Genomic DNA, 16725 nt, shown 5'->3' with positions numbered 1-16725 from the left:
CTGTAGTCCCAGCTACTCGGGAGGCTGAGGCAGGAGAATGGCATAAACCCGGGAGGCGGAGCTTGCAGTGAGCTGAGATCCGGCCACTGCACTCCAGCCTGGGCGACAGAGCCAGACTCCGTCTCAAAAAAAAAAATAATAATAATGTTGTTGGCCGGGCGCAGTGGCTTACGCCTGTAACCCCAGCACTTTGGGAGGCTGAGGCAGGTGGATCACGAGGTCAGGAGATCGAGACCACACTGGCTAACACGGTGAAATTCCATCTCTACTAAAAGATAGAAAAAATTAGCCGGGCATGGTGGCGGGCGCCTGTAGTCCCAGCTACTCGGGAGGCTGAGGCAGGAGAATGGCATGAACCCAGGAGGTGGAGCTTACAATGAGCAGAGGTCACGCCACTGCACTCCAGCCTGGGCGACAGAGCGAGACTCCGTCTCAAAAAGAAAAGGTTGTTCAGGGATATTTAATGACATAGAAAATGTTGATAAATGTTATGTTTTAAACATGAGTTGTAATGTGAAAGGTATTTCATTTTTGTTATATGTATATGTATACATATATACATATACATTTAGAATAAATTAGAATGGTTAAGATTAAAATGTAAACAATGACTATTTCTATGTGGTAGGAAAATATCTGGATGGGGTGGGAACATGTTATTTTAGACATCTTTTATAATGAATATATATCATTTTTGTAATAAGAAAAAAGTTACTGTTTTTAAAAAGGTGAAATCATATTAAGACAGGAAATATTTGAACTTATAACTTGAAATAAAATTATCACTACAACTAGCTCTGGACTTCCTGGGTGCCAAGACAAAAAGAGAAATATAAAACAAAGGCGTCCCCTGTTTGATCTACTGGCTCTTCCCAGGAGACAAACTACCATCCCGGCACCAAATTCTAGGAGAAATGTATAACGCACACTTCTCAGTAACACTAATGCCACCTCTATGATGCTGGCACAGCAGGGGGTTACTTGCGGCTCTCATCTTTGTTCTAACTTTCCTGTAGTTGCCTAAAAACTGTGGTTCCCACACCTTACTAAAAGACAAATAAAACACACTGTGCCTAGTTTTTGGTAATGTACTTCATTCTCTGTTTTTTACCCTAGTGAAATAGTCCCAAAATGCAGGAGATGTTTTCAACACGACACCAATGATGTAATATCTGGCTTCTGTGCAATATTTTGATGGTGACAAGGTTTCACAATGAGCAAGAACGCTCAGAAGACTGTCTCCAGGGTGAAATGGATCATGAAGAGCAGTAGGTGTAGCATACTTTGAGAACTACATTTCTTAGTAATAGAGCTGGTTAAGGGCCCCCGAGAAGAGAAGGTGGACAAAACTAGGTCAGTAACTATGGGTGATTGCTCCAAAACTTTATGGAAGTCACAAAAAGGCAGGTCTTAAATCTACCAGCCTTGAACTGACCCCTTGCAAGCTGAACCTCACCATGACAAGAAACAGAATCCAGAGCAACACACAAACTACATTTGTCAGAGTCACAGCCCCTGAAGACTCTGATTTGGGGGGGCAAGGGGAATGTGGGGAGTTGAGTCTAGTACCTTCTGTGGACTTTGTCTATCCTCTGCTATAGAAACAATTCAAATTAGATTTCCCCTTAGTATCTAACCTATAGTTTCTCTTAGTTACTGTGAATCCACGTCACTCGAGACAGCCAAGGTGTTGGGAGACTGCTAACATAGCTCTTTCCTCCCTCTGAATCTTCCCCATCCCCAAATACCTTCCACTCCATACATATCTGATGCTTACCTTCAAGGCCCCAGTCAAGTCTTTCCTGACCACGTGTCTAATCTTTCTTTCATCTGTGACCTCTAAGAGCACTTACCCACAACATAACTAACTTTTTGACACTCACTTTGCATGTCATGTGTCCCCAGACAAGCCATAAGCTCTGAAATCCTGGGCATGTCACCTAGCACCGGCTCTAGTATCTAGTGCGTAAAACTGGCCAGGGTAGTGAAGAAGCTGGAAACACTGCTGGAGAAATCAGCTTTACACCAGACACAAGAACACTCTCAGGTACTAAGGAACCTGTTTTGAAACCTTCAAAAGCTTGTCCACTGGAAGATGGACTGAGCAAGCGTTTTTCATACTGTAAGAAGCAACACATGGGCGATCATGTAATCAATTTAAAGGTAAAAGACTTATTGTAAGAGTAACTACTGTTTCATAAAGTGCTTGTCACGTGTATGAGAGCATGTATGTGTATGTATGCACATGCATGCATGCATGCTCATATACTGAGTCATGCAAACTAATTTCTTTCAAAACAGTTTGCAAGGTAGTGAGTTACATAAACAGATTAAAGACGGGTACATTTCAATGATGAGAGAGTCATTGAAAGTTAAATGAGGAGAACTCTTAAGTTTTCTCCCCATTCTATGAGACTATCAGCTTAGATCACAGGCACTGTGTACCACTGAAGGCACAATTAGGAGAGAACTGATTCTACAGGGTGGATGTATACAGGCTGAGATTTCATTTGGCCATTTATATTGGAATAGCACATGAAAGGCAAGATTGAAAGTGATACTTAGACCTGGAGTTTTCAATGCAGATGAACATCAGACTCACCTGGGGAGCTTATAAATAATATCCATACCTAATCCTGACATATATCAATTGAAACACTGGGGCCCAAAATTTGTGTTTCCTTTTCAAGCTTCCCAAGTAAGGGCGGACAACCATTGATTTATATGTACCAAATGTGTAAATTATATTTGATAAAGCATAAGGGGAAGGGAAACAACACCAGTATTTACAAGATCACCAAAAGAAAGAGTTTGAAAACATGAAATCAGGGCTTTTGATTTTTGTTCAGGATGTAAAGAACTGAAAAGAACATTATTACCATGCTTGCAAAAAATAAAAAGCCAGGTAAAGCACAAGATCATAATCTTCTCAAATCCATGAGAAAACTCAGGCAAAGGAGAACAAATTAGCCCAAAATCTAGAGAGGCATTTGCAGGAAGAGACAAGACATGAGCACTTGAGGCATGTACCTGGACACTGACTAACAAGCATCAGGTCACAAATAACAATGGACTACCACTGAGAGAGCTGAAAGAGCATGGAGACAGACCACTCTGGGGCCCAATACCACAGGAAGACCAAAAAATGGGAATGGCAAAGGCCTTTGGCAAGCCAGCTCCAATCCTAAACACAAGGTATCACTAGAGGAATTTGAAGTCTGGGGGTACACTGAGAATAACCAGAGAAATGTGAACCCTCAAACCCAGTTCATCTTCTGACTAGATTGATCAATCTTCACACTAAAGGCCTAGTAAAAAGAGAATGGCATGCCCATTCTCAAGCATAAATCCTATCTCCATATCTAATGTCCTATATAAGATGTCTAGTTATCAACAAAAAAAAATTATAGGGCATGAGAAAAGCAAGAAAAGATCATACTGTGAAGAGACACTGCAATGAATAGAACCAGACCTAGATACTGAAGCTATCAGACGAAGAATTTTAAATAAACAAATTAATTATAAAAGTTCTTAGTGGAAAGGGTAGACAACCTGAAAGATTAAATGGAAAATGTATCAGAGAGAAAAACTGCAGGAAAGAATCAAATGGAATATTTGAAAGGCTAAACACAGTAACAAATAAAGAATGCTTTCAACAGGCATTCTTCAGTGGACTTGATACAGCAAAGGAAAAAAATCATTGAACTTGAAAATAGATCAGTAGAAATTACCCAAACTAAAATAAAAAGAGAAAAAAACATGAATAAAACAAGCAAAAAATAATGGAGTGCCCAAGAGCTGTGGGACAGTATCATAAATTCAAACCTAGGTGTAACGGAAATTTCAGGAGAAAAGAAAGAAAATAGGCAGAACATTTGAAAAAATAATTGCTGAGAATTTTCCAAAATTAATAACAGATACCAAATCACAGATCCAAGGAGCTCAAGAACATCAGGTATGATAAATATCAAGAGTGTGCATGCATGCATACATGTGTACACACACACACACACACACACACACACACACACACACACACTTCTAGGCATATCATATTCAAAGACCTGAAAACCAAAGACGAAAATAAAATCTTAAAAGCAGCAAAAGAAAAATGAAACATCAATAAAAAGGAAGAAAGATAGGAATTACAGAAGACTTCTTGTCAGAGGCGTACAAGAAGAGAATGAAGCAACATTTTTAAAGTCCTGAAATTTTTTTTAAAATGTCAACCCATTGCTTCTCAGCCTTTTAGCTAAGATCAAGTATAAAAATTGTCAACCCAGAATTTTATACCCAGTGAAATACCTCCCAAAAATGCAGGAAAAATAAACATCAAAGACAAACAAAAACTTAGAATTCATTGCCCGGAGACTGACACTACAATAAATGTTAAATTAAGTTATCCGGGCAAAAGGACTATGTTGCCAGACCAAAACTCGGATCTACACAAAGAAATGAATGATGGAAATGATATAAATGAAAATCAAAATTCTTTTTTCTCTTAATTTTAATTGCTATGAAAGATAATTGAATATCTAAAGCAGGAGTAAACAAACTATAACCTACAAGCCAAACCTAGCCCTTGGTCTATTTTAGCATAACCAATGAGCTAAGAATGTTTTTTGAAATACATTTTTAAAGAATTGTTTAAGAATAAAAGTTTATGCAACAGAGACCATCTATGGCCTCAAATCCTAAAATACTTACTTTCTGGCTTTTTTACAGAAAAAGTTTGTTGACCCTTGGTCTAAAGCAAAAAATCTTTTATTTATAGCTGATATAAAAAATGATAATAACAATAGCACAAAAAATAAAAGAGAACTGTGAATATACTGCTATAAGACTACAAATGAAACAGTATAATATTACTTGAAAGTAGACTCTGATTAATTAAAGATACATATTATTAACTCTAGAGCAATCACTAAAAAAATTTAAAGAGGCATAGATAAGAAGTTCATAGTGGAGATAAGGAAAATATAAAAAAATGCTCAAGACCAGGAAGTCGAGGCTACAGTAAGCCAAGATTGCGCCACTGCACTCTGGCCTGGGTGACAGAGTGGGACCCTGTCTCAAAACAAACAAACAAACAAACAAAAAACAACAAAAAAACTCAAGAAACAAGAAAAAAAAGAATAGATAGAACAAATAGAAAACAACTAGCAAGATGGTCAATTATAATTAAGCCATATCAATAGCACAGTTAAGTGTGAATGGTCTAACATACCAGTTAATGGACAGATATTGCCAGATTAGTTGAAAAAGTAAGACTCAAGTATATGTTGCCACAAGAAAGCCACCTTAAGTATACAGGTTATTTTATAACCTAAATATAAGTTAAAAGTAAAAGAACAGAAAAAGATACACAATGCAAACATTAATCAAAAAAAGCTGGAGTATCTATATTATTAACAGCCAAAGTAGACTCCAGAACAAGGAATATTAACAGAAATACAGTGGGATATTACATAATAAGAAAGGGATCAAGATGTTCTCCAAGAGGACATCACAACCCTGAATGTGCATGCACTTAATAACAAAGAGTCAAAATACATGAAGTAAGAAGTGATATGATTAAAAAGAAAAATAGAAACATCCACAATTGTAACTGGAAACACTAACATTCCTATCTTGGTTATAGAGAAAACAAGTAGAAAATTAATAAGAACACAGAAGACCTGAACAACCCTATCAAGCAACTTGACCTAATTGATATTTCTGCAACTTCCCACCCATCAATAGCAGAATACACATATTTTCAAGTGTGCATTGAAACTCACCAAGATAAACCACATTCTGGGTCATAAAACAAACATGAACAAATTTAAAAGAACAGAAATCATGCAAGTCATATTCTAGGATAATAAAAGACTTAAACTAACAGAAAAACTTCTAGAAAACCCCCAAATCTCTTAAAATTAAATGATATACTTTAAAATAACATATGGGTCAATAAGTAGTCTCAACAGAAACGTTAAAATAGTTAAACTATTTAAAATAATTAGTTTAAAATTTATTTTATTTATTTAGTTTCATTTCATTTATTTAGTTTATTTAGTTTAAAATATGTAAACTAAATGAAAATTAAAATATACATTTCAAAATTGTATAATGCAGCTAAAGCATTAGAGGGAAATGTATAGCATTAAATACTTCTATTAAAACAAAAATCAGTAATATAAGCTTATCCCTTAAAAAATAGAAGAGTACATTAAACCCAAGCAAAGAGAAGGAAAGCAATAATAAAATAAGAGCAGAAATCAATGAAATTGAAAACAGAAAAATAATAAACAAAATTAAACCAAAATCTGGATCTTTGAAGAGATCAACAAAATTGATAAGCCTCTAGACAGACTGAGCAAGAAAAAGACTGAAGACATAAATTAATAATGTCTAGAATAAAAGAGGGAGTATTATTACTGACCATTCAGACATAAATGGCTAATAAAAGAACACCACAAAAAATTCTATATCAATGAATTTGACAACTTAGGTGAAGTGGACTGAATCTTTGAAAGATACAAACTAACAAAACTTATCAAGAAGAAATAGATAACCTGAATAGTCCTATATCTATTTATAAAATTAAATTTGTGCTAAAAACCTTCCAACAAAGAAAACTCTAGGACCAAATGGTTTCACTAGAGAATTCTACACAACACTGAAGGAATAAATAATACCAGTCCTACATAATCCCCTCCAAAAATACATTACAATCAAGTGGAATTTATCCAGAGAATATATGACTGGTTCAACGTTTGAAAATCAATCAGTGCAATTCACCATATTAAATATTAAGAAAAGTCATATGATTCTGTCAGTTGATGGTAAAAAAAGAATTCAATAAAATTCAAAATCCACTCATAATTTAAAAAAACACTGTCACTAGGGGAGGGGGGGAGGGATAGCAATAGGAGATAGACCTAATGTAAATGATGAGTTAATGGGTGCAGCACACCAACATGGCACATGTATAAATATGTAACAAACCTGCACGTTGTGCACATGTACCCTAGAACTTAAAGTATAATTTAAAAAAAAAAAAAACACTGTCAATAAACTAGGAATACAAGGGAAATTCCTTAACATCATATTGTATCTACAAGAAACTCAACTAACATCATACTTAACAGTGAAAGATTTATTGCTGACTGCTCCATAAGAAACAAAGCAAGGATGTTCTCTCTTATCACTGCCATGCAACATTGTACTGCAATTCTTAGCCAGTGTAATAAGTTGGAGGAAGGGAAGGAGAGAGGGAGGAAAGAAAGACAAGTCATTTAGGTTAGAAAGGAAAAAATAAAACTGTCTCTATTCACAGATAATACGATTGTCTATGTAGAAAATTCCAAAGAATCTAAGAACAGATGAGTAACTTTAGCAAGGCCACAGAATACAATACGAACATACAAAAATCAATTGTATTTCGATACACCAGCAACAACAGCAATCCCCAAAATGAGATACTTAAGTATAAATCTAACAAAATATGTGCAAGATCTATATCCTGAAAACTACAGAGTGCTGATGGAAGAAATCAAAGACTTAAATAAATGGATGGTTATATCCTGCTCATGAACTAGAGGACTCAATAATGTAAAGATGTCAATTCTTCCTAAATTAATCAGTCGATTCAATGCAATTCCATTCAAAATCCAGAATTTTTTGTAGATATTGACAAATTAATTCTAGAATTCATATGGAAAGGCAAAAGAACTAAAAGAGTCACAGCAATTTTGGAAAGGAATAAAGTTGGAGGGCTTACATTATGTGCTTCCAAAATGTATTTTAAAGCCACAGTAATCAAGATACTATAGTGTTGGCATGAAGTGAGCACACAGATCAATGGAACTGAATTGAGAGTCTAGAAATAAAACCCCTACATTTTAGCTAATTGATTAGTGACAAAAGTTCTAAGACAATTCAAGGGAAGAAAAGACAGTCATTTCAACAAATGGTGCTGGAACATTTGGACTTCCACATACCAAAAAGAAAAGACTTTTGACTCATACTTTATCCCTTATACAAAAATTAAAGCAAAATGGATCATAGACTTAAGTGTTAAACATAAAACTGAAACATAAAACATGAAACTTCTAGAAGAAAATAGAAATGTTCAAGACTTTCTGGTTAGAGAATTCCTCAATTCAACAACAAAAGTTGGATGCATTAAAAAATTGATAAATTGGTTTATCAAAATTAACCCAGAAGACACTGTTAAGGGAATAAAAATGACAAGGCAGTTGTTGGGAGAAGTAATCTACAAACTACATTTGTGACACAAGACTTATACCCAGATTATTATACTGAACAACAAGAAAACTCAATAAAAACAGGTAGTTAAAATTACCTCTACATAACACTTCAACACTTTAAAATTTTATTTGCATTTCTGTTTTTTCCAGGCAGTAATGGGTCCAAACATAACCTCTCATCAATTTGTATCTGTAGCACATTATTTAACTTTGGAATTGGATTTTTGATCTGTTAACTTTTGGTGTACTTTATACTGACCCAAAAAAAAGTTAGTTTTCTTTGAATTCAGAAGATAAATTCAAAATCCCCTGGAGGAGGCCTAGGCGGGCGGATCATGAGATCAGGACATCGAGAATATCCTAGTTAATACGGTGAAACCCCGTCTCTACCAAAAATACAAAAAATTAGCTGGGCGTGGTGGCGGGCGCCTGTAATCCCACCTACTTTGGAGGCTGAGGCAGAATGGCGTGAACCCGGGACGTGGAGCTCCCAGTGAGCCAAGATCGTGCCACTGCACTCCAGCCTGGGTGACAGAGTGAGACTCTGTCTCAAAATAAATAAATAAATAAATAAATAATAAAAATAAATAAATAACGAACCCTTAGCATGAATCACCACATTTGTAATCACCATATTTTCTCCTTTCCCTGCTACCAAAACTAAACAATTCTGGAACATAATGATGAAAGAAATGACCCTTATTTTCCCTTTGCTCATATTTCTTCATTTATTTCTCATGACCTGGTACCATGTTTTTGAAAGTCATTATAAATCATATTTAGGAACATTGTGAGGTGTAACAAACAACCAAAGAAATTCTGCATGAAAGAAATCCTATAAAATTGAGTTATTTAATATGTAACTCTCTTTTTCCAAGTGAACACCTGTCCTTTTTGCCCAAAACCCTACCTGCTTAGACCATACTGCTCTGCTGGAAACAAGAGAGAATAAGCCATGATTTCCAGCACTATATCCAGTTTGTTTCTAATGACTGCACTCTTGTCTGGATCTATTTTATTTTTTATTACAGTACTTCTCACTGCCTGACTTATTAGACAAAACATAAATAAATGTCTCCTTCCAGTAGACTGTAAGCGCCAATCCCCAGCACCTAGAACAGTGTCTGGCACACAGTAGATGCTCAATAAATATTTGTGAAATGAATGACTGCCCAAGGCATTTCTCTCTACCTCATTCCCTCACATTCTTCCAGTGATCCTGGCCAGCCCATGGCAGTATTGTTGCTGAAAATAGGAAAATATGCTGCCCTCCACTTCTGCTTTCTTCCAGGATTACTGACCATGTCTTTTTGCCAATTTCTTTGCTAACTAGATATTGAGGATGAAAAGCGGCATCCCTGGTTGCCCAATCTAATTCCAAAAGTCCAGCACCAATGTCCACCAATGTCTACCGTATAAAACAGAAACAAAGTGCAGCACCCACTTCATGTTTCAGATGAAAATAGGATAAATGATTTCAAAGCAGTTCATGGTAGAGGCTGGTTTCCTACTAAATGCAACTATCAAAGCTATCACTCATTGGACTTAGCATCAGGAGAATTGTTTTCTAGTCCAGGATCTACCAGTAATTGCATCTTCACCAAGTCCCAGCCTGTTAGTTTGAAGACAGCAACACTGAAACAAAGACATGATTTAGAGCAAGTAAGTGTTCTCAACAGAGGGATGGGGAGTTACCAGGGAAGGTAGGCAGTGGGTAGCCCAGAAAAATCATCTGTGAGGCTTTTCAAACTACAAAGAGTTTGAAACTCCTCTGAAACTCCTCCACCCCAATCCACCCCTTGAGAATTACCACCATAAAGTGAGCCACTGTTGCTATTACTATTGGGAGTATGGAAAACACAGAAAAGCTTTTCCAGGTTTCAAGTGTAAGCTCGTAGAGGAATAGGACCAAGATTTACTATGCTTCTTAGTAACATCCACAGAATCTAATACAGGGTAGTCCTGTCTTTACTTACTTTTCCAACCTCAGCTCCTTTCCTCCCCTCAGCCACACCCTAGGCGTCTCCCATGGTATTGGACTTCTGATTACCCATCTATGCCAGACCTTGCATCACCTGTCCCCGCCTCTGAGAGACACAGTTGGTTGCCCACATCAACAGCCCAACAGGCAGTCTCACTGTCCTCCTTGCTAACAGAATTCTGATTGTGTTCAGACATGGGGCATGGATGCTCAGAGTAGGTGAGCCCCTCCTACAGCTCCAGAAAATAGCTTGGGCAAAGCAATCATAGGCCCCTCTTCTCCTTTGCCAATGACTGGTTTCAGGGTAAGCATGAGACCACTTTGGCCAGTGACACAGGGTACTTCGGGGAAAATTTGTTCTTTGTTATCTACGGAAAGACTAAGCAGCAATCCCTGACCTTCTTGTTTCTGCTTTGGATGTTGTCATGTGAAGGCATGATGGAGCTCTAGTCACCCTGGAAAACCAAGATAATTTTCTAGAAGCCACCCAAGAGCTGTGGCCACTTTGAACGACCTACCTTCAGATGTTCTAAGCAAGACAGTAGAGTAACCTAAATAATGTTACAACAAAAAGTGTCCCTCCAGAATCCTACCACATGGCCTAGAAAATCTCTCAACTTTTTCTCCTAGACCTGTCCTTTTCATCTTCAATTCAAAGCTCAGCTACAGTTTCTTTGGGGAGTCTTCACTATGTCCCCAGACAGATGAGTCCTCGACGATGTTATCTACATATCTGTCTTTCCAACTAGACTGTGAGCTTCTCAAAAGCACGCATTTTCGCCCTTGGCAGAGGCCCTGGCATATATTGAGCATTTATTAAATGTCGAATGAATGAATAAAAAATGAATGAAAGGAGGGACACACAGGATGCCTTCCATGCATTAAAGACTTGACTGACGGAATATGGCCCCCAGGGTGTCTACATTCTACTGCAGACTACGTTTAGATGCTGGTGAGCAAAGACAGAGAGAGTACAATGAGCATGTCCTATTTTGTCAGACTTCTCATTGGGAATTGCGCCCCCTACCGACATCCCTTGCAGCTGAGGTGGGCCAGTCTATCAATCACAGTGGGTCATGCGCCCATTCCTGTTGTGGGAACCTCTTCCTGTCTGCTGAGATGGCTTGGCTCTGCTTTGGTCCAGTATGTCAATAAGATTGTTATAAGGGGCCGTGCAGTGGCTCATGCCTGTAATCCCAGCACTCTGGGAGGCCAACACGGGCAGATCACTTGAGGTCAGGAGTTCGAGACCAGTCTGGCCAACATGGTGAAACCCCATCTCTACTAAAAATACAAAAATTAGCCCAGCGTGGTGGCCCACGCCTATAATTCCAGCTACTTAGGAGGCTAAGGCAGGATAATCGCTTGGACCTGGGAGGTAGAGGTTGCATGCAGTGAGCCGAGATCATGCCACTGCACTCCAGCCTGGGTGACAAAGTGAGACTCCGTCTCAAAAGAAAAAAACAGAGAGAGAGAGAGAGACAGAGAGGCTGCTATATGGATAGAGAAGATGGGATTCTCTCTCTCACTCTCTGTCTCTGTCTCTCTCTCTGAAGGAGCAGATAAGCCTGAAGGTGCAAGTCCTATTTATAGTCCATACTAAGAACCAGTCAACACAGAGAGAAAAACAGCTAAGAGATACACAAGAGAGAACTAGCCCTGGAACCTTATATGAGCCTCTGGAACTAGCTATAGCTTTAAGCTAAAATCCTCGACCTTTTCATTTATGTGACCCCATCAGTTTCCACATAGTATAAGGCAATTTTCAAGTGACCAAAACCCAACCCAAAGAAAACAATTCTGACAAATACGACGGGTAATGATGAGGGCAGTCTGACAACACCACCTCCATCTGCAGGGCCTGTGCACTGGCAGCCCTAATCTTGACCTCTGGGATAGTGTCAGTTCAAGTAAGGCATCCTGGAGGAAGCCTAACCATGAACAAGTCAGGGAAGGAAAGAATGCCCCCACCCCACCACACACACACCACCACATCAATACAAAGGGGAAAAAATCAAGCAGTATGCTATGTACTCCATGAACATCATATAACCTAAGGCTGTTGTCATGATTATAATATTAATAATACCTATTTTACTTTGAGGGAACTGAGGCTCAGAGCAGTTAAGTAACTTGCTCAAGGTCATATAGCTAGTTACTGGAATTTAAATAGCATTCTAGACTAGCATTCTAGACTTTTCCCACTTTCCCACTCCTGATCCCCAGGCTTTGGGAGGTGGACAGTACCCCTCCACCCACCAGCTCCCCGCAAACGCCGCAGGGCATACAGACCTGAAGCCTGACAACACAAGCCCCCTGGAGTCACAGCAGCCTCCAGACCCAGCTTTTGAGAAGCCCCAGGTAACTAACCAATGTGTAAGGTTGGTTATTCAACAACAAAAGTAAAGAGCCGGGGCAGGGGAAGCGGCGGCACCCGCGCTGGCCCCGCGTGAAGCGCGCAGAGGAAAACACTGGAGCTCGCTCGCTCGCTCTTGGCCCCACGATCGGCCTTGAACCCCAGCCCCAGCTCCGCGCTCTCTCCAGCAGTTTGGCCCCCAGTCTCTCCTCCCCTCTCGGCTCTGCCGAAGTCTCTGGCCCCACAAGGCTCTGGACGATTACAGACCCACACCGCTCCAGCCTTGCCCCGGCCCTCTGCTCCCGCCCCGTCCAGATGCTGGCAGCTGCTAGCCCCGAGGCAGCGACGAGACCCCGACGCCGCCACTGCGCCGCGGCCCCGCGAGCTCCCGGCTGCCCCGGCGCGCCCGGCAGGGGCGCAGCGCATCTCCCGCCGCAGTCGCGCGGCCCCGCACTCGCTCCGGCTCGGGGTGAGCCGTCCGGAACCCACCACCGCCCCCGCCTGCTGCGCTGGCCCCGCTCACCTCGCCGCCCGCGCCCGCCGGGCCTTTCGGCGCCCTCGCCCGGCTCCCGGTACCGGCTCCCAGCGAGCCCGCCTGGGGCCGGCGTTGGCTGCGGCCGCGCGGGGCGGGGCGCGGCTCCTCCCCGCCCTGAGCCACCTGGGGCGCGGGAGGGGGCCGGGCCGGGACAGGTGAGCCCCGCCCGCGAGGGAGCAGTCCCGGGCCCGGCTCCGCGGGGAAACCGCAGGGCTCTGCCACGAGGTTGAAGGGAGGCCAGGACGGGCGGCCGTGTGGTAGTCGCCAGTGCTTGGGAGGCGGCGAGGAGCCTGTTCCCACCCAGCCAGCCCCGCTCAGGAAGTGAAAGAAGCATGGGATTTGGACCCCACCCAGCTTAAAGAGGGAGGGTCCAACCCCTTTCTTCCTAGAATGTAGAAACGAAGAGTGCAGACCCTCGGGAGTGAAAATGATTGGGCCAAGGGTGCAGGTGAGTTAGTTCAGGATTGGAAAAACTCTGAAAGACCTTTTTTGACCATTCCGTCCAACCCCGTCCCCACCTTGCCCACCCCTCAAGTGGCAAGGCCTAATCTTGGCTTCTGTGATGGTGTCAGCAAGTAAGGCATCCTGGAGGAAGCCTAACCATGAACAAGTTAGGGTGGGACTTTAAATAATGACATTATTATTTAATGTCCCCCCTTTAAATAATGACATTAAGCTATAAATAAGATAATTTCATATAGTGACGTCCTCCCCACCCCTGGACGGGAAGCCCCAGGAGAGGCAGGAACCTTACTTGTCCACTACTGAATTACCGGAGCTTTGAAAACTCAGGGCACTTAATACCTGATGAGCAGACTAGGTGGCGCCCAGTCTTTTGCATCCAGCCTTAGGCTGGTCCCCTCTGCCCAGAGCTGCTCCAGCGTCATTCCAAGTTTACTAGGGAGAATCCAGAGGCAAGCTGTCAGCTTCCAGGCCACCTGTCCTCTCTCTACTGCTTACTGCCCACCCACTGCCAGCCAGGCAGCTGGGTTGTGGGAGGTCTATACTCCCAGGGCACCTTATAGTGGTCAAGCAAATCTTTAACTTCTGAAGATGCCACAGACAGGAGAACTCTGAAATAACACTCTCCAGCCAGGCTTGCACTGTGGAAACACAGCTCAAAGTATGGGCCACTGACTCAAGATCCCACGGCTGGTAGCAGAGCTGATCCTGGGCCTGCATTTCTGAAGACAGTGGGCTGCTCTGGGGCCTTTCAGGGGCTGCTGGTTATGCCTGCAGTGGGGAAACCTGGGTACAGAACTTCTGCAGAAGCGGGGTCTGGGTTTGGTCCTTTGCTGAGACTTCTAATCTGTCTTCCAGACCTCTCAGGTCAAGCATCACCTGAGCCAGCTTGCATTTATTGAGGCCCTTGACAACTGCAAAAACAAAAACAATGGTATTTTTAGGTGTTCCATTTAACAGATGGCCTTCACACACACACACGAGGTAATGTATCATGCTGCTACTCACATGTTAATTTCAAGACTCGTTAAAAAAATCCATTCCGTGAAAAAATTCATTTCACTCAGAAAGCACTGTACAACGTTAAAGTTATATGGAGAACATTCCTTCTTATGACTATTTCAGTACACTTCTGTGACTATGTATTAAACCTCCGAGGCCAAAATGGGAGGATCTCTATTAAGGTGAGGTCAGGGCCAAGAAGGCTGCTCCACCCCTCCACTGACAACAAGCCTAACACTCTTAAGGTCTAGACACCCAACCCCTTCAGTGGGTTCTGCACAGATGGGTATTTCAGATCTGGTGTTGCCTGGCTGGCTACGTCACACTGGGCAAGGCCAACCTAGAAAAGGTTATATGGGATGCCCTACCTAGGTGTGCCCTACCTGTTGCCACTCCCTCTATGGTGGCAGGGAGTCTGGTGTCCCAGGGTGGGGCTGTGGTGGGGCCTGCGCTTTGGGACAGCCACTTGCACCAGCAGGTAGGGCTGAGCAAAGGAGCCCCTCTGGGTCTCACGTGAAATGGGCCTAGACCTTTTTATGTGTTGGTTTCAGTCAGTAGAGCATGTGATCCCCTGTGATTGAGGATCCTCCTGCTGTGCGTGTGATCTTGGCTGGGCCAGTCTGCCAAGTGATGCCACCCAGACAGGCCTAAGAATCATCAGGAGGGTACAGGTTCTGTCCCAGTGCTTGCTTGCGCGTGATCTCTCCCTCCCCACCTCCTGGGCTTGCTGAGCAGCGTTGGGCGTGTTCCTCAATTGTATATTTCTCCTACTTGGAAAATGTGCAGCCATGAAATCAGACAAGATCTCTGCTTGAAGTTTTTTCCTTAAAAGGGGTATCTGAAGTGAAATAATCCATGTAAAGTGCTCGAGCACAGTGCCAGCACAAAGCACCTGCTCAGTGAACAGTAGCTCTGCCTAGCAGTGCAAAGAGAGCCAGCCCACATCTGATCAACATTAAAATGCTGGAAATAGGGACAAAACCATTGATAGACTTCGTAAGACTCTAGAATGAATTAACTAATCCTTGCAAATAACTATTTATTGCTATTCTCTACTGGTCTCTAGGAGAATGATATTTGAACTAGAAAATCTTCAGTTTCTGCTCTATCTCTAGTTCTCTGATAGTATAATGAAATATAAATTATCCAAAGAAACAACAATCCAAAAAACTTCTGAGTCTTAGGATACATTTACCTTCCTAATTTTTCCTGTTTTTACTTAGGACTCAACATGTACATTAATAATGTATATCTAGCCAGGCATGGTGATGGGCACCTGTAATCCCAGCTACTCGGGAGGCTGAGGCACGAGAATCACTTGAACCCAGGAGACGGAAGTTGCAGTGAGCCGAGATTGTGCCATTGCACTCCAGCCTGGACAACAACAGTGAAATTCCGTCTCAAAAAAAAAAAACAAACAAAACAAAACTGTATATCGTTTTCTGAGGACTTTTTTCAATGAGACAATGTGTGTAGCATTCCTGGCACATAGTAGCTGCTCAGTTAATTATGACTACTATAAGGAAGTATAGGGAAGTGGCCAGAAATATTAGGAGCAGAAAGTGCCATGAATTCAAGTAGGCAAAACTGATAACCACTTTATCAGGTAGCCCAGATTTTAAGTTCACACTGGCTCTGGAATCAGACTGAGTTTAAATTCAGCCACAACTAACAATGCATGCTAATCTCACTATGCCTCAGTGTCCTCATCTATACAATTGAGATAATAATGCTAGAATTTCATAGAAAAGCTAAGAGACAGAAATAGCATAATAACTGCCCTTTAGTGAGCAGCTGCTTCATGCCTGGCTCAAGTGAATGCTTACATTCTCTTTCAAGGGTTAACCTTAGAGTAGGAATTCTTAATCAAGAGCCACAGACCCTGCAACTGAATTTGATATTCTGTGTCTGTATACATTTTTACTAAACAGAGCATCCACAGCTGTCGTTAGACTTGCAAAGCCATTTGGGTCTCAGGAATAGTTAGGAGTCACTGCATTCCAGACATAGCCGAGACAGGAGTTTTGGAGTTGGAAGATCTGTTAGAGACTGCTCAGACCACCATTTCCAAATATCCTTGAAGGGGAGGATCACTTGGATGTCTGCTCATGACAGAGTTCATTCCTAAACATTC

At 41.5% G+C, this 16725-nt stretch overlaps 1 protein-coding gene across 7 annotated transcripts in view; it reads right to left on the bottom strand.

Annotated features, from left to right (window-relative positions):
- The window catches only part of LOC105492691 (LY6/PLAUR domain containing 6B), a 188844-nt gene extending 175451 nt beyond the window's left edge, over positions 1–13393 (bottom strand). For 2 of the 7 annotated variants that reach the window (XM_071072719.1, XM_071072720.1), the window contains exon 1: positions 13116–13393. The gene's annotated coding sequence lies outside the window, so the exon portion shown is untranslated. Of the gene's footprint in view, positions 1–12528; positions 12736–12859; positions 12879–13115 lie in introns of those variants that run through there. The other 5 variants (XM_011759922.3, XM_011759923.3, XM_024796285.2 and 2 more) reach the window with 4 other exon arrangements.
- Between the last annotated feature and the right edge of the window lie 3332 nt (positions 13394–16725).

The sequence above is a fragment of the Macaca nemestrina genome, chromosome 11, assembly GCF_043159975.1.
Source record: "Macaca nemestrina isolate mMacNem1 chromosome 11, mMacNem.hap1, whole genome shotgun sequence".
NCBI lineage: Eukaryota > Metazoa > Chordata > Mammalia > Primates > Cercopithecidae > Macaca > Macaca nemestrina.
This window is presented reverse-complemented; position numbering and strand designations above follow the sequence as displayed.